General features: G+C 59.3%; 1 protein-coding gene across 2 annotated transcripts in view; it reads right to left on the reverse strand.

Moving 5' to 3' along the window:
- The window catches only part of LDB1 (LIM domain binding 1), a gene marked incomplete in the record, with an annotated part of 43,138 nt that overhangs the window by 10,538 nt on the left and 9,668 nt on the right, over positions 1 to 22,932 (reverse strand). Inside the window, 1 exon segment of one of the 2 annotated variants that reach the window (XM_034776764.1) lies at positions 12,292 to 12,386. 2 annotated transcript variants of the gene reach the window in all.

Here is a 22,932-nt window from a genome sequence, read left to right on the forward strand (position 1 = left end):
GACAGGAATGTGGTCGGGAGTGAGGGGCACCGGCAGAGCTGGGGGGGGAGACAGCAGGGGGCTGCGGGTCGGGAGTGAGGGGCGCTGGCAGAGCTGGGGTTGGGGTAGCAGGGGGCTGCGGGTCAGGAGTGAGGGGTGCTGGCAGAGCTGGGGTTGGGGTAGCAGGGGGCTGCGGGTCGGGAGTGAGGGGCGCTGGCAGAGCTGGGGTGGGGGTAGCAGGGGGCTGCGGGTCGGGAGTGAGGGGCACCGGCAGAGCTAGATTTTTGTTCCCTTTCTGGTCCTCTCAAGGGCCCTGCGTCACAGCAGCCCCAGAGGGCCAGGCACTGCTCCCCACACCGCACTGACACTGTGGGTCCAGCAGGGGTCACTGGCGAGCCCAGCTCACAGCTCAGGCTCTGGCCAGTCCGAAAGAACCAGCCCCCCACCCCACCCCCCAGCTTTCGGTGGGGCACAAGGCTGGGGTGGGGCACAAGGGCCGGGATTCCGCCCCCCTCCTCTGGCGGCTCCGACAGGAATGTGAGCAATGCAGGGCAGCGTGGGGCGCGCCCGCCACTCCGGTCCCTGTCTGGCAGCAGGCGGAGACAGACCAGTTTGGAGGGGAGGGAAGGGGAGGGGAGGGGTGACTGATCCTGCCCCGCCTGCCCTGGAGCCGGCGTGTCTGGGGCGTGTCTGGATGCACTGAGGAGCCCGGAGACTCCCAGCTCCATTATAAACACCTGGTGCCGAGCGGCCGCCCCGGAGAGGCTCGGGGCAGGGGCAGGGGCAGCAGGCGGCGTTCGTAGGGATCAGTGGGTCACCGCTATCTCAGAGGGGTCTTCGCATCAGCATGGCATGGGGGGCCAGGCCCATCCTGGGCCACGCTGGCTCCTCTGGTGAGCAGGGCCAGGGCAGTCCTGGGACGGACAAGGGGGCTGGGAGGTCCGTGCAGGGCTTGTTGGTCTGGCTCGGAAGCTCGCAGGTTCCAGGCACCGGGTCAGTAACCACTTAACTACCCCCTGCCCCCCCGATGGATGACAAGCCTGTGCCTTGCTCTTCGCTCGGCTTTCAGGGGCTGCCAGAGCTTTGCCCACATGGACTGGCCCAGCCAACACTCCCAGAGAGCTCTCCGGGCCCAATTCGGCCCCAGGGGCTCACGTTCCCAGAGATTCCCTCTGCCCCCTCCAGCCATGGGCACTGGGGGGGATGGGCTGGGCCCTCTGGCCATTCCCACACGGATACCAGCCCCCTCTGCCACCTGGCCGGGTCGGCAACCCTGCCCACCAGCTCCACCCACAACCCGGCCTGCTGCCCACTCAACCAGGGCCAGCCTGGCCTCGCCCAGCACCCCCAAGGCTTGGTCCTGGGGCCAGCCAGGCAGGCGTCAGAACGGCACAGAGCTCGCAGCCCCATATCTGCCTCCCCACAGCATACACCCAGCCCTTCCCCCACAGGCACTGCGCCCCTGCCGGCCGGAGCCGGGTTCACACGCACCCCAGCCTGACACTGCTCGGAGAGGAGCCAGTCCGGGCAGACAGATCCAAGACACCATCCCCGAGGGAGACCCCTGTCTCAGAGCAGGGCCCTTGGCAGCAGGTCACCGATCGGGCCTCAGCTCCAAGCGGCTTCTCTTGACCCCAGCCCTGCTGCGGCGAGGTGGGCTGGCACCGAGGGGGCACTGGGCTAGGAGGTACCGGCTTCCCCTAGCCGCCCCCACCAGAGCAGACAGTAAACGTGCCCAGCATGCCCAGGCCAAGGGGGGAAGCCCCCCAGGGTGCGTAGGGCCCAGCTGGCAGGGCCTCATGTCCGACAGACCCAGGTAATTCATCCTATCAGGACCGAGCCCCAGTGGGATCCAGCCCTGGCCAGCGTGGGGCACCACCGCCCTGCCTGGATCACGGGGTCACTGCCAGAGCGGTCTCTGCTCGGTGCCATTCCTGCAGCCCCAGCGGGACCTGATCCCCTGGCCCAGCGCCGAGCTCGGCACGCCTGCTCCCCCAGGAGCAGCTGGAGCCAAGGAGGCGCATGATGTGGGGAGGGAATTCTCCCTGGCCCCGTCACTCCCATCCTTGGCTCCCTCTGCATGCCGCAAGCCGGCAACCCCCCCCCCCCCCCCCCCCCGCCCCACCAGCCTCTCCCCTGGGCACAGAGCCAGCGGCACAGACAGGAGCCGGGAGCAGCCAGGCAGACCTGGAAACCTCCATCCACACAGGATCATCCTGCCCCCTGGAACTGCCAGGCCCACAACCTCCACTGGGGCTGCTCCCAAGAACCCTCCTTGCTACCCAAACGACCAACAGCGGGGCTGTGACAGCCTCGGGGAGCAGCAGGGCGGTGTTGGAGCTGCCGGAGCGACCAGGGCCCATCAGGCTCCCCCAGTGTGAGATCAGCCACTGACCCCGAACGCTGACGGAGAACGGCACCACAGAGCGACGCAAAGATGGACAGAGAAGTGTCCTGGTCCCAGGGCTGCGCTGTGGAGAACGGAGCCCGAAATTCATGGACCAAAACAGGGGTGTTGGAAATTGGAATGGTGCATTTGCCAAGGTGCCAAGCAGCCAAGGTCTCTGTACCCAAAGAAGTCCAGTGACTGCCCAGTGCTGGACCATATCACCACTAACATCTTCAAGGCAAGATTTTCCCCATTGTATTTCCCAGTCAACCATCCATGTTCAAATCAGACACAGCTGCAGCCATAGGCACCCATCTCGCCCCGTTGGCCAATCGCGCCATTAACACTGGTGCTTACTGGAGGCCAAGCAATGCACAGAGCCACATGCCAGCGCCCCGGTCTCCAGCACCTTCACTGCCTCCTAAACCCCCAGCTCTGTGTGTGCATGAGAGAGAGACCCCCACGCCCTAATCGCTCCGTCATCCTTACTGACTGCTCTCCTCCTTTGGAAAGCCCTCGGCCGCTGAAGCCCCCAGGCTCCGAGACCCACAGCGACGGTTCCGTCCCCAGTTTCACTACGGAGCTGTGGACGCTAAAACTAAAGCACTTGGTGTCGCGGAGTATTGGGGGACTCAGGGCCCTGCACCCCCGGCTTCCTGCGATTCACCATGACTCTCAGCCAGCCAGTAAAGCAGAAGGTTTATTTGGATGACAGGAATACAGTCCAAGACAGGTCTTGCAGGCACAGACAACAGGGCCCCCCTCAGTTAGGTCCAGCTTGGGGTCCCAGGGCATCCCAGCCCACCCCCCTTTGGGGGGTCAGAGCCATCTCTGCCTCCCAGCCATCTCTCCAGCCCGCTTCCAACACTCTGCCTTCAGCGACCCCTCCCACCGCCTTTGTTCAGTTTCCCGGGCCAAGGTGTCACCTGGCCTCCAACCCCTTCCTGGGTTCTCATGTTACATGCTCAGGTATTCTCCGTCGGACAATCTCCCATCCCCCAATGCAGACTATCCAGCCACACTCCCCTGTCAGCATTCACAGACCACAGTGAGAACAGTCCCAGTTCGTCACACTTGGCCCGCGATGAATCGTGACACCTCGTGGTATTTCCTCTCCTCGCAACAGCAGCACAGTTCCCGGCTGCTGCTGCCTGCGTCTGCAGGGGCGCAGAAAGGATCGTGTCCGGATCAGGGCCCCGCCGTGCTGGATGCCGGACTCACACGAGGGAGACGTGGCCTGAGGAGAAGCGCTCAGTCAAACACCACGACACCCTCTCAAGGCGCAGACACACGCGTGGCGTCTCACCAGGGTTTCTCCCTCGTGCACTCACACTATTTCTGTTCTCATCATGGTCCGGTGCCTTGTGGCTGATTCAGACTTTTCCCCGACAAGGCCCCAGGCACAAATTTTAATAATTGTCACCATCTCTGTAATAGATGTTCTCTTTCCAATTTGCAGCACAGACTCCTGAGGTGCAGTTTGGGGATGAAGCAGGTAACTTAGTTGGAAACAAGGGCAGCCCGTACACACCAGCACGTTTCCCCTTCCCTTGAGTCTGTACTTAATCTGTAGTAAATGACGCAAGAAAAGTTCACGTACGGGACTTACAAGGATTGTGCTGGGCACACAGGGCCTAATCCCAAATCCATGAAGTCAGTGATTCCCCCACCTTCAGCGGGCTACGGACCAGACCCACAGAGCGGTAGGCAGTACCAGAGGATGCAAACCGTGCATCTGAAGTTGCAGAAGAAAATGTAGTAGATGCGGTATTCTTGTAGACTGCATGTGTACAATGGGGCAGAGTTAAGGGTGCGTCTGCAACTTCAATTCTTGCCTTTCCTGACTTTGATGTGCCTAGCTGTGCAGTTGTCGGGTTAATTACACTGTTGGGTTTGCGGCAATATTTTGCTTCTTTATCATCTATAAGCAAGACCTGAAAGCTGGGGGGCTTTTCCACGTAGAAATCCCTGGAACGTCAGGCCCCCCCTTCTCCCTGTAGTTCATTCAGAGCCATGGAGAGGGAGCTCCCTCCAGCGGACTCCAGGAAGGGATCTGCACTGGGGTAACAAGCGGATGTAAAACTGACGGAGTGAGTTCCCCCAGTGCCAGCCCCTATTGAAACCGGGGCTTTGAATCTCACTGGTGTCTCTGGAGAGTCAGTTAGGCCTGGTCTAACATTTAAAAATTAGATCAAAGCAGACACAGTTGCTTAGGGTGTGAAAAATTCACACCCATGAGCGCTGTCATGAGGTTGTCCCAACCCCCGGTGCAGATGCAGCGAGGCTGACGGAAGAATTCTTCTCCAGAGCAGACACGGCCCCACAAATTTCCTTTGCTTCCAAGAAATAGCCACTCAGCCCCTATTTATCCCTTTAAACTTCCGTCTCTTTAACAAGATCCACGCTCCAAGTCTTGGCCAACGATAGCCACAGGAACCCTGTTAGACAGAGTCTCAGAGTTCTCCTACCCCGTTCCACCCCGCGCCTCGCTGAGCCCTCTCCAAACCACAGTGCTTGTGACAGGGTCTCTCTGACCATTCAGCACCACGCACCGCTACGGAGCTGAGCCAATAACGCTGTTGTGCTGTTACACACTCGAAAAACGCCCTCGCCAGCAGCCAGTGAGAAAACCTTCCGGGCAGCAGGCAGCCTTCCTCTTCAGAAAAGGGGTTTTCACCTTCGTGGCAGCAAAGAAAACCTTCCCCGGGTGACCTGACCCAGCGCCGTCCTCCTGCGTGTGCCACCAGCACATCTCCCCACAGCAGCAGAGCCTGACTCCGGCCGCGTTCCCTGCTGCTGTTCTGAGCCCCTGGCTGGCACCAGCAGGGAGGCGGTCATGAATTGCACGGCTGGAGCGTCGTCGGGAGCAGAGCCCAGAACACCGAGGCCGGGGAGGCGGCGCGAGGGAGACTCTTCTCCCCGTTGGGGGGCTCTGCATAGGGGAGAGGAGAGAGCAGGGGGCGTGTGGATTCCAGCAGACTCCCACCGGCCAGATACGGACGCCCCAGAACAGGCACAAGGATAGCACCTGTTGGGAGCCCTCCCAGGACTCTCCTCCGTCCCTGGCAGCTGGAGGGTTGGGCTGGAGCACCAGGGCATTACGCACTCTCCTCCCGCTTTGTCTGGCGTATTGGTCTCTGGCTAGCGGGTGTCAGGCCTGCCTGAGTGTGTTAGTGGACTGCACCATTCAGGACTAGCTGGAAAGGCAGAGATCTGCCCAGCGGCTCCTCCCAGGGCTGGTCTGGAAACACCAGCCTGCTCGCAAGTCCAGCTGGGCACCCACCCAGCCCATGGAGACTGGAGATCCCAGCATGCAGTGCTCCATCCTGAGCCAAGCAGTTTTTATTTGCAGCAGGGCGGAGTGTTGCATGCTGGGACATGTAGTCTCCAGGAGCCACCTCGAGGACAGCTGCCCAAGCACCAGCGCTGCCTTCCTATCAGGGCGACGCTTCAGCCCCTCGCTGCGAGCTCTCGGTGAGCGGATTTGATGGAGCCGGCGTCTCAGAGCTCCCTGGTACGCTCCCGCCTATTGCGCCGAGACGGGACAACGCTGGAAGTCCTGAGACGCAGAGCGTTTGGATGAAGCTGCGTGTCGGGGCACAGGGCGGGCTGCAGAATGGGTGGGGACGGAGTTCTTAAACAACCCGACCCTTTCATCTCGCAGCGATGTTCGCTCCGGGAGCCCCAGCCCAGGCTCAGCAACACCCAGCGGAATCCGGGGCGCAGAGTTCAGAGTCCACTGCCAGGAGAGACGCGCCAGGAGCAACGTTTACTCGGTGGGAGTGACAAAAATGACAGGGCACCCCCAGGGCCAGTGTGTGCAACTCACGTTCCGATCACGCTCTCCACTTGTCTGTTACACTGCTTTGGGTCTTGTCTACATGCAGAAGTGGTGTCAGTTTCATTTAACTTGTTCCTGACCCACTCTGGATTATTCCAGGTTAGCTTCAGACCATTAGGAATCAGTGTAAACTAAACTGAAATCAGCCGCTCTTGAACAGAAATCAGAGTGTGCACGCAGGGGTGTGCACTGGGTAACTCAATCGTTACAAGTCACACCTGGCCTTAAATCACTGCATCTGTCCAGCGCCTGCACAACGGGGCCCTGGGCTTGACTGGTGCCTCTGGGTGCTACTGTGACACGAGTAACAACTTTTGGATTCTGCTTTCAACAGAACACGGAGCAGCTTCCTTCGACGTCCAGGTAGCCGGGGCGGAATGACCCTTGGAGTGTCGCTCCCACATACAGGACGCTCAGGGGGCCACGACCGCGGCTTAGGGACAGAGCGTTAGCCCCACGTATTACTCAGCTGCGGGCATTCGCTCAAAGCTCAATGTGTGCCCTGACCATCCCTCTCCCCAGGGCCTGGAAAGGCCCGTGAACAACGCCTGCCTGGTGGGTTTCCTCGCTGAGCTAACCTTTGGGATGCTGCTGCTCGGACAGCGTCACTTCATTCGCAACACGGGACGGTGCTTATTAATTACTGGTGGTACGGTAGCACCCCGGAGCCCTACTTCCCATCTTGTGTGCAGACCCTGGCTGCTCCCCGGACACAAAGGCCACTGTCGGAGCAGGTGCATAAAACTTACGGGATAGTCAAGGAAGCTACCAAGCTACCACAGGACACACGGGCCAGCCGGATACAGAGAAACCAGGCGGTGCTCCCGCCACCCTGGTCAGCACAGCCTTCAGAGCTCCCCTGGGGACGGCCAGCACTGGAGCCCGCGGCACTGCTACTCTTTGCAAGTGCTCCTGTAATACGCTGCGCTGCGTGTGCACAGAAGATAACGTGGTCCCTGCCCGGAAGAGCTTATGGGCTCCTGCAACTTCCACCGATGGGCGTAAGGACCAACTGCAAGAGAAAGGGGCTTGTCACAGGATAGTGGGTCCCTGGGGGTAGACCAGGCCCAGCTCCGGGTCTGAGCAGGGGACCCAACTCAGCCAGTGAAAGGAGGCAGGGGACTCCTGGGCTGGAGCGGCCCACCCGAGGGCAGGAAGAGGAGGCGCGAGTGGAGCAGGCTGCGCCAGGCCAGAGGAATGGTGGGTCTCCGGAACAAGGAGCCGGGTGCTCGGGAAGCCGCCCTGGGGCTGGGGTTCCAGCCGAACCGGCGGTGAGAAGGGAGCTGGCGGGACTGGGAAGCCGCAAGAAGCAGGATTACCAGAGATCCCAGGAGGGAGGCTGAGAAGCCCCATGACAAAGTGTGAGCTGAGGGCCAGTTCTGTCTTATGTGCTTGTCTGGAAAAATAAAACCTACTTAATGGAGACAGGGCCTGGCAGCGAGAGTTTGTTACGCTGGGGAGAAGCTGGTGCAGAACATGGGAACTTCAGTCAGCCCTGATCCCACAGGAGAGGAGTTGGCTCTTTGGTGTCCAGTGAAGAGGGGGAAAGAGAGGCAGGGTGCTGCAGAGCAACCTCTGACCACGAGGGGGTGCTCCCGTACTCCAGGGATAAAGAAGGGAACCCGGAGGGTGAACAGGGATACATTCTGGTCTAAACGATCCGCTCCTCTGATCTCCTGCACAACACCACACGCTCCAGCACCTGCGTGATGGAACAACAAGCCCCATGACAGAGAGAGACAGACACATGGTCCATAAAGCTGAGCTCAGGACCGGAAGCCAAAGACGCTGGAGTTTCACTCCTGTCTCTGCCAGGCATTCAGCATGTGGCCTTAATCAAGTCACTTCACCTCCGTGCGCCACTTTCCCCACCTGAGTCAGGCCGCCCAAATCATGAGATTTCTTTCAAAAACAATGAATTTGGGGGTCTTCTCACTTGCTTTCTAGTTTCTGAGCCTTTATGGTCACACTTGGGTCAGAGCTTCAGGATGTCCTCCCTGTCCGTTCCCACAAGGCCTAGTAATTTACTGTAACAAAAGCCCAGGTCTGCCCAGAATCTCCTGACTCCAAGAGCTGGGCCTGAGAAAACCACCAGAAGTGCCAGACTCGGCAACAGATGAGGAAAGCTGACAACCCGCTCTGCAGGAGAGGCAGCAAAGGGACTTGCACAAAGCAAACAAACTAGAAAAAACAGCCACCAGTCATATGCTCCTCCAACCTCTCCACTCCAGGCAGTGTCCATTGATGGCGACCTATGTTTGTACAGTGCTTTGACTGAGAGATGAGACAGATCTGGGGAAGGGCGAGGGAGGAGAGCAACAATCAAATGGAAGAGGTTACACATTTCCCACCCGGGCCCCAAATGCTGACTGGCGAGAGCAGCTCTGGCTCCGATGGCAGGAGAAAGCACAAATGTACGAACTCACAAGTCCAACAAGCAGGGCAGCTACCAGTCTGGGTCCCAGAGAGAGATCCACTGATCCTACAGGGCCAAGTCACAAGTCAAACACACAAGCACTGAGGCAACCCGAATACTGTGGATTTATCTCCCCACCCCGTATATCTGTAGCACTTTCCATCTACCAAGTCCTGGACAAATATTAACCAGTCCTCACACCTCGCTGCGAGGGAGTTAAGTATCTTCCCAGATCTGTAGGCTCCTTTCGCTTCACTGCTGCACACAGGAGAGAGTCAGAATTTCCCAGCAACACTCGGGACTTCCTACTCCAAAGGGACCCGAGACTCTCCTTCAGCTACCTGCAGTACTGGGCCCATGACACATAGCAAGGCAGGTGTCTCTGTGCAGCAGAGTGCAATGGTAACACAGGCACCCTAGCCGGGTCATTGTGATGTTATCCCCAGCTCACAGGTGCAGACCAGACGTAGGGCAACTCCTCCAAGGACACACACCCAGGGAGTGAACCCAGATCTCCCAGTCCATGGCCTGACCCACAAGACAGCCTCCCTTCCTCCCACCGACTCCAAAGGGAAGAAGACAGACCTGTATCCCCGGCGTTCACAAGCTGTGGATCCACACTGCACTTCTTCCCACCCCCACTATTTTAATTCCCAATACACTGCAGCTTTGGGGGCTTAATCTGAAACAGATTTTTCCCAGGAGCGACCCCAGCTACACACAAAGACCCCCCAATTCTTTGGGCGGGGGAGGGACAGATCACAAAATAGGTTTGCTATTTTAAATCGGAAAACTAACTACAATGCCCGGGGCTCAGCCCCCCCAGGCAGGGCACAGACCCCTGGCAGAGCGGGTATCAGAGACTGCACTCAATACCCAGGACGAAGTAACAAACATCCTAGCTCCCACTAGAAGGCGCGAGAAGACAAGTTATAAGAATCTGACAGGGGAAGTAGCATGAACTGGGTTTGGGAGCCAGATCCCCACGCAACTCTCACCACGGGACCCTGGGCAAGTCACTTAATCTCCCGTGCCTCAGTTTCCCATAATCACCCCTTTGTCTGTCTAGGCCGGGAGCGCTGTGGGGTAGAGACTCGCTCTTACTGGGTCTGTCTACACTGAGTGCCAGACCCGGGTTAGCAGAGCTCGAGTGAGCAGTCCCTGGGTTTGTTAACCTGAGGCGTGAGCGGCTCCACTCCTCTGTCACCCCAGGTGTGGAACTGTTGAGCCCGGGCTCCAGCGTCTACACAGCGTTCTGCAGGGACAAGTCGAGCAACCCATATCCCAGATTTCCCAGCGCCCTCCCGAAACGGGGCCGCTTGGCCCTTTGGGCGTGGGGCAGCGCGGGAACATGAGTGGCCCGAGGACAAAGGAAGTCGGCCTGGGGCATTGTGGGATACTTTTGGTGAGCTCCCAGAGCACGGGTCCAGTGGGGCTGCATCTGCCCTGCAAAGCAACAGGGCTTGAACCCTGGGTCCCGGCTTGACTCAAGGTCAGACTCTCCGTCCCCATGAGGCCCTGGGTCAGCGTGACTGGCGTGTAGGCGGAAGAGGGGTTCGGTTTGAGGCTGAGTTTGAACCCGGGGCTTACGCTGCAGTGTGGACGTGCCCGCTGTGCATAGGTACAGAGCCTTGCTGAGCCGGGGCCTCCACATGCTGCTGTGAGAAGGGAGCCCCAGCGGGAATCCCAGGGAACACAGGCTCACCTCCAACCTTCATCCGTTTGCTACCGGTCGCCTGAGCTGCGTGCTGATTGCTGCACTGGGGGTATTTCAGGGGAGACTGTCCGCGCCGCACAGCTCACATCACCCGTATTGCGGTACAGCCCCCGAGGCCCCAGCCACAGACCACGACCTCAGCGCGCCAGGCGCTGGACAAAGCTAGAGCAAACAGTCCCTGCCCCGCGGACTTTACAATTGAAGCTGTGCTAGACAACCGGCCAAGACCTGAGACCACTGTTTATCATGCTGGCCCGTCCTTTCTCATTTTCTTCTCCTCTCCGGTCTGTCCGCATCCACCTGTTGTCTCTGGTCACAGGCTGTACCAGGTCCTGCTTCATGACTTCAGCACCTGGGCATTACGGCTACGCAGTCAATACAGGATTGGAGGGCAGGCTGTTAGAGGGCATTAGCTAATGTGTTCGAACACTCCGACAAGACACGTGCTAGCTGGCAAGCCGGGGGTGGGGGGGGGAGTTCACATTCAACTCCACCTACTTAGCATGTGTGCGATGCTACACAATCTGCTCCGCAATGGAGAGTTACAATGCTAGCCGGAAAGGGTCCGCTAGCACCCAGCAGGATTCACCCGGAGTCCAACTCCCCTGCTACAGTGCAGCGTCTTCCCCACCCAGGGGTGCCCCGGGCCAGACTGTTCAGGGAGCACCTGGGTCTGCGGTACCGTATCCAGGGCTGTCACAACGGGTGCTCGGATAGAACGCCACCAGCCGAACACTCCCACACATGTTCATTTCACAGCAACAGATGGAGGGTGATTCTAATCTGTACCGTGTTAGCACCAATGATCCCCCATCCCGGAGCAGAACCCTATGTGCTGACAGCCACAGAACAAAAAGACAGTCCCTGCCCCAGAGAGCTTCCAGTGTCACCGGAGAGCAGGATTTCCAGCTCTGTGTGGTTTCTGGGGCTTGGCCGGCTCCGACGGTGGGTCGCCGCACACCCCTTCCAGCCCTGGCCACAAACAGCGGGACCGTCATCCCACATCAGGTCCATGCTCCGTCTATTTATCATCAGTAATTTGTACAGTGGCAGTGCCCGGGCGTCCTGCCATGTGTGATCTAGCCACTGGTCCATCGAGTCGGGGATCCTGTCTCTGACAGGGGATGCTACAGCACCTAGAGTGAAACCCCACTAAGGGAGGGTGCTACAGTAACACGGTTCTGGGGCACGAATCCTGGACCCAGGGGGTTCTATCCCTGACACACTGTACTTGATCGAAAGTCATTAGTGGGATGAGTTTGGAGTTCTCAGCCTAGTCCCTGTGGACACTGGCCCACCATATTGCAGCGCCTGCCCCATGCACACACATGGGGAACCCTACAATGTCCTGTACCAAAGGGGGGGGACGGCGGGGCCCTGACAAAGCCACAGGGCCAGCGGGAGTGGAGTAGCAAAGGGGGCAGCCGGCCAGGAGGAAGGAGCCCAGTGGGGTACAGGCGTGGAATAGCAGCCAGGGGGTACAGCAGATGGGGACTGAGGGGGGCTGAGCAGGACACCCCTTGTCCCCACAGGGGGCCGGGGAACTGCTGTCAGTCCCTCTCCCCTGGGCCCTACGATTCACTCCAGAATTTAAAACACAAAGACGGGGGGGGGGGGGGGGGGAAGCAGGGGATGCCTGCCCCCCAGGGCAGGGGGCTCAGGACAGACAAACCCCAGACAACAGCCATTGTCCCACCTCCAAACTTTGCAGAACTGAAGGGGGGGGGACCCCGGGGGCCGGGAACACGGAGCAGGTGGGGACATGGGGGGGGTGTCCCCGGTACATGGACCCCCCACCCCGGACCTAGCGGCAGATCCGCGCCATGAAGGAGTTCCGGGGGGGGGGCGCCCCCTACCCCTCTCGCCCGGCCCACGCGCGCCCCAGCGCCCCCGGATCGGGCCCCCGCACCCCACGGAGCCGCCCGCCGGCCCGGCCCGGCCCCACTTACCCGGGAGAAGAGCCGCGCTCCCGCCGCGGCGAGCGCAGGGACCGGCAGAAACTTAGCGCGCCCCGGCCCCGGGCCCGCCCGCCCCGCCGGCCATCGGCTGCCAAGTTCCCCGGGCCGGAGCCGGAGCCGGAGCCGGGCTGCCCACGGGGGGCCGCGGGCGCGAGTGGGGCCGGCCGCGTGGGGCGCCGGGCCGAGGCAGCCCCTTCCTTTGTTCGCGAGCTTCCCCGGGAACAATGGCTGCTGCCGCGGCTCGCCTGCCAGGCCCTCGGCGGGGGGATGGAGCCGCCTCCGAGCTCCGCACGCACAGACCCACCCCCTCCCCGAGCCCGCCCGAGAGGCCCCGCCGCCGCCCCGCCTCGCCGCGCCGCGCCGCCGCCCGGCAGACAAAGGGCAGCGCCGGGCCCGGGGCTGCCCCCCTCCGAGCAGCGACCCGCCCTGAAAGCCACCCCCCAGCCGGGGCGCGGGGTGCCAAGGGGGGTCATGCCAGGCAGGGCCAGCCCCCACGGGCTAGAAACCATGAGCCAGGCGCCCGGCTTCCAAACATCCCCCGGCTTTTCAAAAATCAGAAACGGGGGTGCCAGTCCTGAGCCTTTGTGACCTGCCCTTTCCCAGGGGCGCTCTGGGGAGGGCTAGGACCTTGTCCTCTCCTTTCTAAAGGCGGAGGGGCTCCCCTCATTCCCATGCCTCCAGGAGCTAGGGCTTTAAGCCCCACACCAGAGTTGGCAACGCTGGCCGGGTTCCGGCCTGGGAGCCAAGGATCATGCTCAACTCAAGCAGGGGCCGGAGCCAGCCAGAGCTCAGGCGGGGACACGCCAAGGATGGTCTGTGTGTGGGAGCCCCAGTGATGTGCCAGGTGCTGCCCATCAAGGTGGAAATAAGCTGCCCTGTCATACCGCTGTGCCTGCATCCACAGGGGCCAGGGGGTGGCACCCATGTAACTCTGTTTAAATCGGTACAAAACCGGCTTGTAGCCCAGGCGAAGGAGAGGGAGGCAGGGAGATGGCCGGGCATGACTAGAATCACAGGGAAAGTGGGTCCTTAGGAGGAGAAGGCAGCCTGGTGTATGGGCCCAGGGATGGCTCTCGCCCGCCTCCCCTTAACCGCTATCAATCTGGAGCAGCCCCATTTAAATACAAAATAAATAAATAAAGTGAGGGCTTTCGGAGGCTTTTCTGAGAGGCAGGTGGTTTGGGAATGGAATAGAAAAGGCCTTGAGAAAATGACAATCAATCTGATCCCATATTCACCGGCACACGCGGCCTGCAGCTCTGGGACAAAGCTGGTACGGCGGCTGATGGAAGGATCGGGGGTGGGAGAGGAGGACCCCTTTAATCTGTGCTACTGCTGTGGATTTTTAACAAGGGAGGGGCCTGCGCTGTGAAATTCAGAGCCGGACTGCCCCAGATGCAGGAGTGTCCAGGCCGAGTCGTTATAACAAGAGCCACAAGCCGGGAACAGGCTTTGGCCCCCCACCCTGTGCAGGGTGAGTGGACCATACTGCTTCCTTCCCCTCTCCATCCTGCTCCTGCCTCCACTTCTGTCCCGCTCCATACACCAAGAGGGGCAGGAGTGGCTGGGCTGCAGAGATGCAAAGCGCTAGGAATGCGCACTCTCCAAAAGAACCGCCCCGTTCACTTCCTAACCCTATTTCGTGTCAGCCAAGTCAGTTTGGTTGCCTGTGGCAATTTCACCCGGTTAGACGCAGCTGCCATTTTGTGAGGCGGCGCAGATGTGGTATGATCCAGAGGAGACGCACACACTTCAAAAACAGACTCCAAAGAGAGACTGCAGAGCTAGAATTGATATGCAAACTAGACACAATCAACTCCGGTTTGAATAAGGACTGGGAATGGCTGAGCCATTACAGACATTGACTCTATCTCCCCTTGTAAGTACTCTCACACCTATTATCAAACTGTCTGTACTGGCCTAGCTTGATTATCACTTCAAAAGTTTTTTTTTTTTTTTTTTCTCTTAATTAATTGGCCTCTCAGAGTTGGTAAGACAACTCCCACCTGTTTATGCTCTCTGTATGTGTGTATATATATCTCCTCAATATATGTTCCATTCTATATGCATCCGAAGAAGTGGGCTGTAGTCCACGAAAGCTTATGCTCTAATAAATTTGTTAGTCTCTAAGGTGCCACAAGTACTCCTGTTCTCCTGGAGACTTTGCTTTTGTTCTTTCTTCTTTTCCCCTAAATGGGGAAACTAAATGGAACAACTAAATGGAAGAGTCATTCATACTGGGCCGCTCTAGAAAACACAGACAGAGCCAACCCCCCAGCACTAAAAATCATGAGATTGGCTTACAAATCATGATTTTAAAAGTAATGTGTTTTGCTCTTTTATTCGCCTTTGAGGTTCTGAGCATTAGGGGTCTTTATTACAAGCTCTTCTCTGCAACCAGGAGGGCTAGGAACTTACTTCTAACTAAGAAAGACAACTGAGGTTCTCACATCACAACGGGACTCCTCATTTCTCGGGGTGTCTGCACGAAGCAGGGACACTGGCTGCATGAAGTGGCCAGTGGCACAGTTGTCCTTGCACCAGTATAACCCTCCCCGCGGTTTCTGACAAAGCCACGGTCACACACACCACACCTGCCAACCATGGCTGCGCTGGGGTATTCTGGGGCACCTCTCCCACCGCGCCCTGTGCAGGAGCGGGGCCAGGCACTGAATGGAGGGAAGGCGCAGGGGGAGCGACAGAAATGCAGCAACTAAATGCGTCTAGCTGCCTGCACGTATTAAAGAGGAGCCACCGTTCATGGCGGCGGAGCTCAGGCCCACACTCTGCAACCGGCTGATACAACCCAGGCCTGGGAACTGCTGCTCCGGGGCGATAAGAGACTCCGGCCCCCTCGGTGCCATGCCTGCAGCCGGGCCGGGCGGGGCAGGGGAGCGTCAGTGTGGTGAAGACAGCTGCACACTGAGCGCAGCTGGCCGGGAAATGGTTGTGGGGTTTCCCCCCCAGAGAAAATTACAATTTTTTTATTGTTTCTTTTTTTTTTTCTTAGATTTTTTTCAGGTTTTCATCAGAAAACAGCATCTTTTCCAGCTTTCCGCAACCGGAAATCACATTTTTTTTCCTATTTGAAATTTTAAAAAGTTGGTTTTCAGTTTCTAAAACCGCGAATATTTCCAGTTACTTGACAAACATCCCTCTTTATTTTTTCAATGGGAGTTTTCATGAAAAATCTGCATTTGGTCAAAAATCCAATTTCATTTTGAAAAACAAACATTTGAATGGAAATTTTCCAGCCACCCCAGGACGCTGGGGATGGGGCTCAGCGAATGGGAGCTCTGTGTTGTACAGCATTCGGCTTGTGGTGCTGTGAGCCCCCAGCCCAGGTTATCTTACCTCCCCCGGGGCCATGCTGACCCAGGCACTTTATAGACCAGAAGGCCAGGTCCCTGCCCTACGGAGCTCCCAGCCCAGACAGACACGGTGTAGGCAGGAGAACGAATGTACCATCCCTGGGGTTTAGCTAATGGCACACATATTGTACTGAGTCTCTCCCCCCCAACTCCCCACACCTGTACCGCTGCTGCCTCGCGGAGGGGGGTGCCGGCGCAGCGGCAGGCTGTTAAGACATCTGTCTGCCTACAGTACTTCTGGCGCGCCCATCACTGAAGCGTTGTCCACGTCGGGCAATGCAGGTGGTAGGAAACAGCAACCCTCCGGTGGAAAGCACGTGCACAAACCAACCCCCTATCACACCAACAATCCTGCTGTTGCCCACACGCCCTGATGTTATCAGCTTCACCCGGCTCCCTGTGTTATGTCACAGCCACCAGCCGGGTTGACACCAAGGCCCTCTGGACCCGAAACAGGAGTCTACACAGCTCTCAGCTCCACACCTGGGGCCAAGACACCCCCCATGTTCTGTCCTCTGACCCCACCATCCTTCTGGAGTGTGGGCAACAGGGCCCCCTCCTCCCCCGAGAGGCTGGGGCGGCAGCATTGGGGTGCCTTGTCCTCCCAGGAACGGTAACAGGGGGGCCACTCCCGTAGGTAGCAAACGGGGTCCCTTCTCTTCCGCAGGGAGACAGCACTGGGGGCCCCCGTGTGAGCACGCTGCGGCACCTCACACTTCTCTGTCCCCCCGTGTTCCTCCCCGCCCCGAGGCAGGCAGGAAACAACGCGTGACCCCATGCGTATGGACGCAGTCGGCCAGGCCCTCTCCGAGTAACACATCTCTGCCGTGGTACCCACAGGAGATGCACGGCTAACCCCACGACGCAGGTTGGGGTGCTTGGTGCGTCCTCACCAGCCTGTCTCTGGAATTAACCCCCCGTGGCCAGCCCAGACCAGCTGACTCGGGTTCACAGGGATCGGGCGGTGGGGCTGTATAACTGGGACCCTGCGAGGGGGGAGGGTACCACAGCTCGGGCTCCAGCCCGAGCCCAGACGTCTACACAGCCCTTTAGACCCCACCAGCCGGAGTCAGGCCAGCCGCGGTGGTTTAACTGCAGTGTAGACATACTCACAAGGCCCACTCCCACTAAGCCGCTGAGACTCCTCACATGGGATCAGGGCCCTGGGTCAGCCACGCCGGAGCTAACCCCTCTCCTAGGGGCCACCCAGGACCACCCCTCTGGCACAGCCACCCTGTGACCATCCCGCTGACCCCCCAGGCCGGGGGAAACCCCATGCAGAGCCAGCCAATAAGGGGAGGCAGCTTGGGGGACTCCATAAAGGAGGCCAGCTATCTTCCCGCAGGACATCAGCCAGGGCAGGGGGGGGACTCGTGGCCTTGCTCTCACCCTGCTGGTCCCCCCTTCTGAGAAGCTGGCCAGGCTCCCACGCCCAGCCCCCGCATGACCCTGCTCCTAGGCTGTGCCTGATCTTCTGTGCCCTCCCGACACGCCAGGCATGGCCAGCCACCCTCTACCTGGTGCACAGATATAGATCATGCCGAAGCACCGCTCCTTCGGCCCTGCCGTAGCGTGCCACGGCCCCGGCAGGCAACTCAAGGCTCTGCCGCTCAGATCAGCTTCCCCTGCGTGCGCACGTGGACGTGCACACGTGGACGTGCACACGCGTCTAACGCCGCACGCTGCCGCCAACAGACCAAAAGGGCTGCTAAACGTAAATCAGGTCTGGTGCAGCGTCCATGCACCGAGCAGCCCACGGGCCTGGGCACCGAAAGCTACAGAAATGCAGCACGGTCCGGTGAACAAAGATCTAGCCCGCGGCTCAGGAGACCTCCGTGCTGTTCCTGACTTTGCCACTGTCCTGCTGGATGACCCTGGCCAAGTTGCTTCCCTGCTCCATGCCTCAGTTTCCCCTCCGCCCCCACCCTTTGTCTACGTTGCCTATTTAGCTAGCAAGCTTCTTAGGGCAGGGCCTGCCACTCTCTATCTCTGCGTCTGTGCAATGCCCAGCACAAGAGGGGCCCTGATCTTCGCAGCTACACACTCCCACAGCACACACACCCAGTAACAACAATGGGTGGGGGAAGGCAGAGAAGTATTCGAACACGTTCCCTGTTCAGATGGTGCCCGAAATGAAACAACACTTGTCTGTTCGTTTCCACGTGCTTACCTGCTCTTTGTGCTAAGTGGGGATGTGGTCGTGGCTGCTGCTGTATTTTCAAATATTGCAAAATTGGGCAATTTTCCCCCTTATAAGGTCTAGCCGGGCACCGGAGATTCCAGCGCCTGCGTGTCGGTCACATGGCGCAGAGAGACATGCGCGAATGTTCGCACACTGAGCGCTTGAAGGCGGGTACCCCAGGACACCCAGAGGGAGTACATCCCTGTGATTCCCCCAAAGGCTCAGCGGCCCTCGGGGGCTGCTCACGCCGTCCTGCCCGGCTCTGACGACAGTGGGTCCACGTGGCTGCAGCAGCCCCAGCTGTTTATGGTTATAGCGGAGTTAATAATTAAATAGGCGCTGGCTGGAGAGGGAAGGCTGGGATGCAGCTGGGGAGGGGCGTGTCCATTCCCTCCCTCCGGGGGCGCTGGGGCCCCTTCTTGCATTTACGGGGTGCAGCCCAGCGGGGCCCCTTCACCTTGAATCCCCCCATCTCTGGGGCCCTGATCCCACTTCTGTCTGTGGCCCCCCAGATCCCTCCACAGCCTGGCTCTGCTCCATGCGTTCTGGGTGTGCGGGGGAGGGGAGAAGGGTCTCCAAGCCGGGAGTGCGGGGCTCATGGTGGCCCCCAGGCCGTCTTGGGCTGAGAGACAGGCAGCAGCTGGCAGGGGCGTGTCGCACACACCGGCCCAGGGCAGACCCAATGGAACACGTCAGAGGCACAGAGAGCGGCTGGGGGGACTCAGGCCTGTTTCCAATCCCAAGGCCAGCGTGTAACAGCCCTGGGAAGCGAATGCCTCCGCGTAGCTCCACCACTGCCCAGCCCTGCCCCAGAAGGGCCCTGCTCTTGTGGGGTCTCCTTGGTGAGCAGCCAGCCGACGCCCCAGGCACCCTCAGTCAGGCGGTTCTTTGTGATCTGGTAGGAACTGAGCTGAGACCCACCCAACTCACTACACATGGGGCCTGGCTCAGCCAGCCAATTACCGGCAGCTCCCTGGCACTGCTGGGCGGGGAATGGAGAGCCAATCGCACCGGGCTCCAGAGCGGACTCACTGAGGCCACAGGCCAGGTGGTGGCATTACAAAATCTGACCCTGTAGTCTGGGGTAGTCTGTGTCTTCCAGCCCAGGCAATCCTGGGTGGCACTCGTTCCCAGGGGCTGCTCCCCCTCACAGCCAGACCTGAGGGGGCTACCCCCCAGCAGCATGGGATCCCCCTAGTCCTATGGAGTCCTGCCAGCCCCCTCACCTCTGTTCTGTTACACCCTGCCAGGCCTTAGTACAGGCAGAGCAAAGCCAGCTCTGTCCAGGTCCTGCCCTGCAACCCCCGATCCCCCAGGAGGAGCTGGAAGTGCCCCTGCATGCAGCACCCTCTCCCCTCGCACACCAGCCGTGTTGCACACACACAACACGGCAGCGGCCACCACCAGGGCAGCCTGTCAGCCATTGCCCTGCAGAGCCCCTGCCCTGGGGACAGCCAGGGGGCCAGGGAGTGAAGAACAAAGTCCCATCCAGCAGACCCCGGGGGGACAGTGAGGGGGAGTATGGACACCCACCTAGGAGCTGGCCCAGCCTCCTGCCCCTCCAATGGGCCACGCCCCACACACACACCTCGCTCAGGGCTCGTCTCACAGGGCGTAACCACCTGTCACAGGTTTATGACGCCTCTCAGGCCAAAGCCCTTCACAAACCCTACACACGCAGCACGGCTGAAATGCAGCCACCTCTGGGGTGGAGCACTGCAACGAGGCTGCACGAGTGGGGATATTCTGATCAAGGGAAACCCCTGCTCCTCCCAGAAAGCGCCGCCGGGATCTTCCAGCCCCAGGTAGAGCAGACACTGCCAAACCCCAGGCACCAGCCTGCACCAGGCACGGTCCTTACGCTGGAAGGTCAGTAGCTGACCGCTGGGTAACACACCAGCTGTGTGTGACTCCGTCCCAGCCCCGAGGCCAGCTCCTGCGAGGCTAACAGCTGGCTGCTCACTACTGGCCACAGGGGTTGGAGCACCAGGGTCTCTGGTGCGGGGGGCCGAAGGGGCCCCCTCGGGCTGGGCTGGGAGCTGCACAGGCGAAGCCAAGCCCCGGCCGCTGCCCCCGCAGTCGAATACAGCGATCGAAGGCCTTGCGTCCTTGCCGGCACCGGGCGGGGGAAGCGAGGGAGCCTGGCGGAGAGCTCAGCCGGGGCTCCAGGGACACCAGCTAGTCCAAAGCCTGATGCTTTGCATTCCCAGCAGTCCCCTGCAGCCATTAAGGCAAGTAAATTAATACGGGAAAATACCCCACCCCGAGCATTACGCTCCATCAATGCCTGCAGCTGCTTTCCCCGCCTCATCTCTAAACACAGGCCTGGGGATTTATCGATCGAGTCCCAGCACATTCACATCAGGAAACTCCTTTGGCAGAACTAGAGAATTCGGCCCCACCCCCAATCACTCCGCCAGCCCTTCCAACGGCCTGGCCAGGAGAGCCCGTCCTCTCCAGCCAGGCACAGACGCAGTCACGGTGACCCGCACGTTTCCCACCGTCAGGATCAGCGAGCCTAGGAACGAAGCTGCCACGCGCCCTGGGCCAGCGCCAGCTGGGACAGGCCTCAGCACCGTACTGACCAGCATCCCAGGGCCCCCTCGCTGCACAGCTCCCAGCACGCAGTGCAAGGTGTCTGGTATTCAAACCCTGGCTCCTCTGAGACACCCCGTCCTCCCCCGCTGTGTGAGCACAACCTCCTGCCACAGCTGTCCCCCACCGGACCAGTGACCCCATCGACCGTCAGGAAAGGTTCATGAGCGGGGGAGACAGAACTGTCACAGGTGCCGGGGCCTATGGAACTCACTGCCACAAGAGAGAGGAGAGACGGGGCCTCATGACACTCAGAGCTGGGACTGATTCTTCACACACACACACCCCCGCAGGGAAACACAACACGTGGCACAGGCACACACCCACTACATGGCACAGACACACACAACACACAAACCTCACTCACAGTCAAACAAAAAAAAAATCTAACTCTCTCCATGACTCCCCCAAGCAGAGAAGCAGAGAACGATTGTTCTGTGGGGAGGGGGCTCAGGTACTGCAGGGCCTGGGATCACATAACGCACCAAGACACACAGGTTGCTGCGAGCCACCCCGGCAGACAAAGCACATTGGGCACACCAAGCGGTTACAATTCTTGGAGGGGGTCAACAAGCATGTGGCCAAGGGGGATCCAGTGGATATAGTGTATGTAGATTTTCAGAAAGCCTTTGACAAGGTCCCTCAGCAAAGGCTCTTAAGCAAAGTAAGCTGCCATGGGATCAGAGGGAAGGTCCTCTCATGGATCAGTAACTGGTCAAAGGGTTGGAATAAGCAGTTTTCACAGTGGAGCGAGGTAAGTAGCGGGGTCCCCCAAGGATCTGTACTGGGACCAGCGCTGCTCTACATGTTCATAAACAATCTGGGAAAAGGGGTAAACTGGGAGGGGGGCAAAGTTTGCAGATGATACAAAACTACTCCAGATAGTTAAGTCCCAGGCAGACTGCGAAGAGCTACAAAGGGATCTCACAAAACTGGGCAGCAAAATAGCAGATGAAATTCAATGTTGATAAATGCAAAGTAATGCACATTGGAAAACAATCCCAACTCTACATACAACACGATGGGGTCTAAATTAGCTCCAGAAAGAGATCTGGGAGTCACCATGGCTAGTTCTTTGAAAACATCCGCTCAATGTGCAGCAGAAGTCAACAAAGCGAACAGCCAGCCTGTGGAACTCCTTGACAGAGGATGTTGTGAAGGCCAAAAGCGTAACAGGGTTCACAAAAGAACTAGATCAGTTCACAGAGGACAGGCCCAGCAATGGCTATTAGCCAGGATGAGCAGGGACACAACCCCATGATCTGGGTATCCCGAAATCTCTGTTTGCCAGAAGCTGGGAATGGGCGACAGGGGATGGATCACTGGATGATTCCCTGGTCTGTTCATTCCCTCTGGGGCACCTGGCACTGGCCACTGTTGGCAGACAGGAGACTGGGCTGGATGGACCCTTGGTCTGACCCAGTCTGGCCGTTCTTATGGCTTCACATCTGGCTCTGCAGATCAACAGACTCGGACTGTGTCAACCCAACGGCAGGACCAAGCTGCAGGGTTGAGGGCTCTCCGCTGAGAATTTCCACCCCCCAACGTTCAGAGGAAGGGTCTGTGAACTCCCTTTGGCTTCCGGCTGCAGGGGGGTGGGGAGGAGGGAATGGAGCCTTTTTATGATTATCTATTTGTATTCTCAAAGCCCCCAGGAGCCCCAGGCCATGCCAGGCGCTGCACAGTCAGACACACAGACAGTATTTCTCACGGAAAATGAATCATTCACCCTGAAAATTCACCACCTCCCGCTGGATCATCAGGCCGAGGCGGCTGTGCTGTGAACCCAACATTTGTGCATAGAAATGAGTCATCGCGGACATCAGATCCCGCTGGGCTCCTGCAATTAGCCCTTTGGATCCGGTGTCTTGGGAGTCTGAATGGGGGAAAAAAGCACTCCAAGTGGCCAGGGCAAAACTCTGGGACCTGCAGCGAAAATGGCTGGAGGACGGTGAGTGACCGGGAGGTGCCCAGAGCCATCGTTACTAGGACTGTGCTTATTCAACCACCCACAGCAGGGGGGGCCCAGCGCCAACGGGCAGCGGGGGGGCCCAGCTGGGAGGAGCTGCAAAGGGCAGGGAGCACAGAGAGATGACCCAGGGGGATCCAGCGAGACCTGACAAATAGCGACAGAGAGACTTGGCTGGGAAACAGACAAGTAAATCCCAGGGGTGGGGAAATCACCCCAGCCCCAGCGGCGAAAGCTGGGGACAGGGTAACAGCAGGCAGCGAGGAGTTTGCAATCTGAGACGGCTGCAAAGGAGACCGGAGCCGCACACATGGTGGGTGGGAGGGAGGCTCTGGTGTAACCACAGCGGCAATGTCACATTCACTCCCACGCAGCACATTACAGACGGAGAAAGGGGGGGAGCTCAGCACAGAGCAGCAGAACTAGAGAGACTCCCTCTGTAGCTGGGGGGTCCCCTCGGCTCGCCCTCTGGGGAGACAGATCCTGCCCCCCCCCCCCCCCCCCCCCTTTGCCGT

This window comes from Trachemys scripta, chromosome 7 (genome assembly GCF_013100865.1).
Source record: "Trachemys scripta elegans isolate TJP31775 chromosome 7, CAS_Tse_1.0, whole genome shotgun sequence".
NCBI classification, from domain to species: Eukaryota; Metazoa; Chordata; order Testudines; family Emydidae; genus Trachemys; species Trachemys scripta.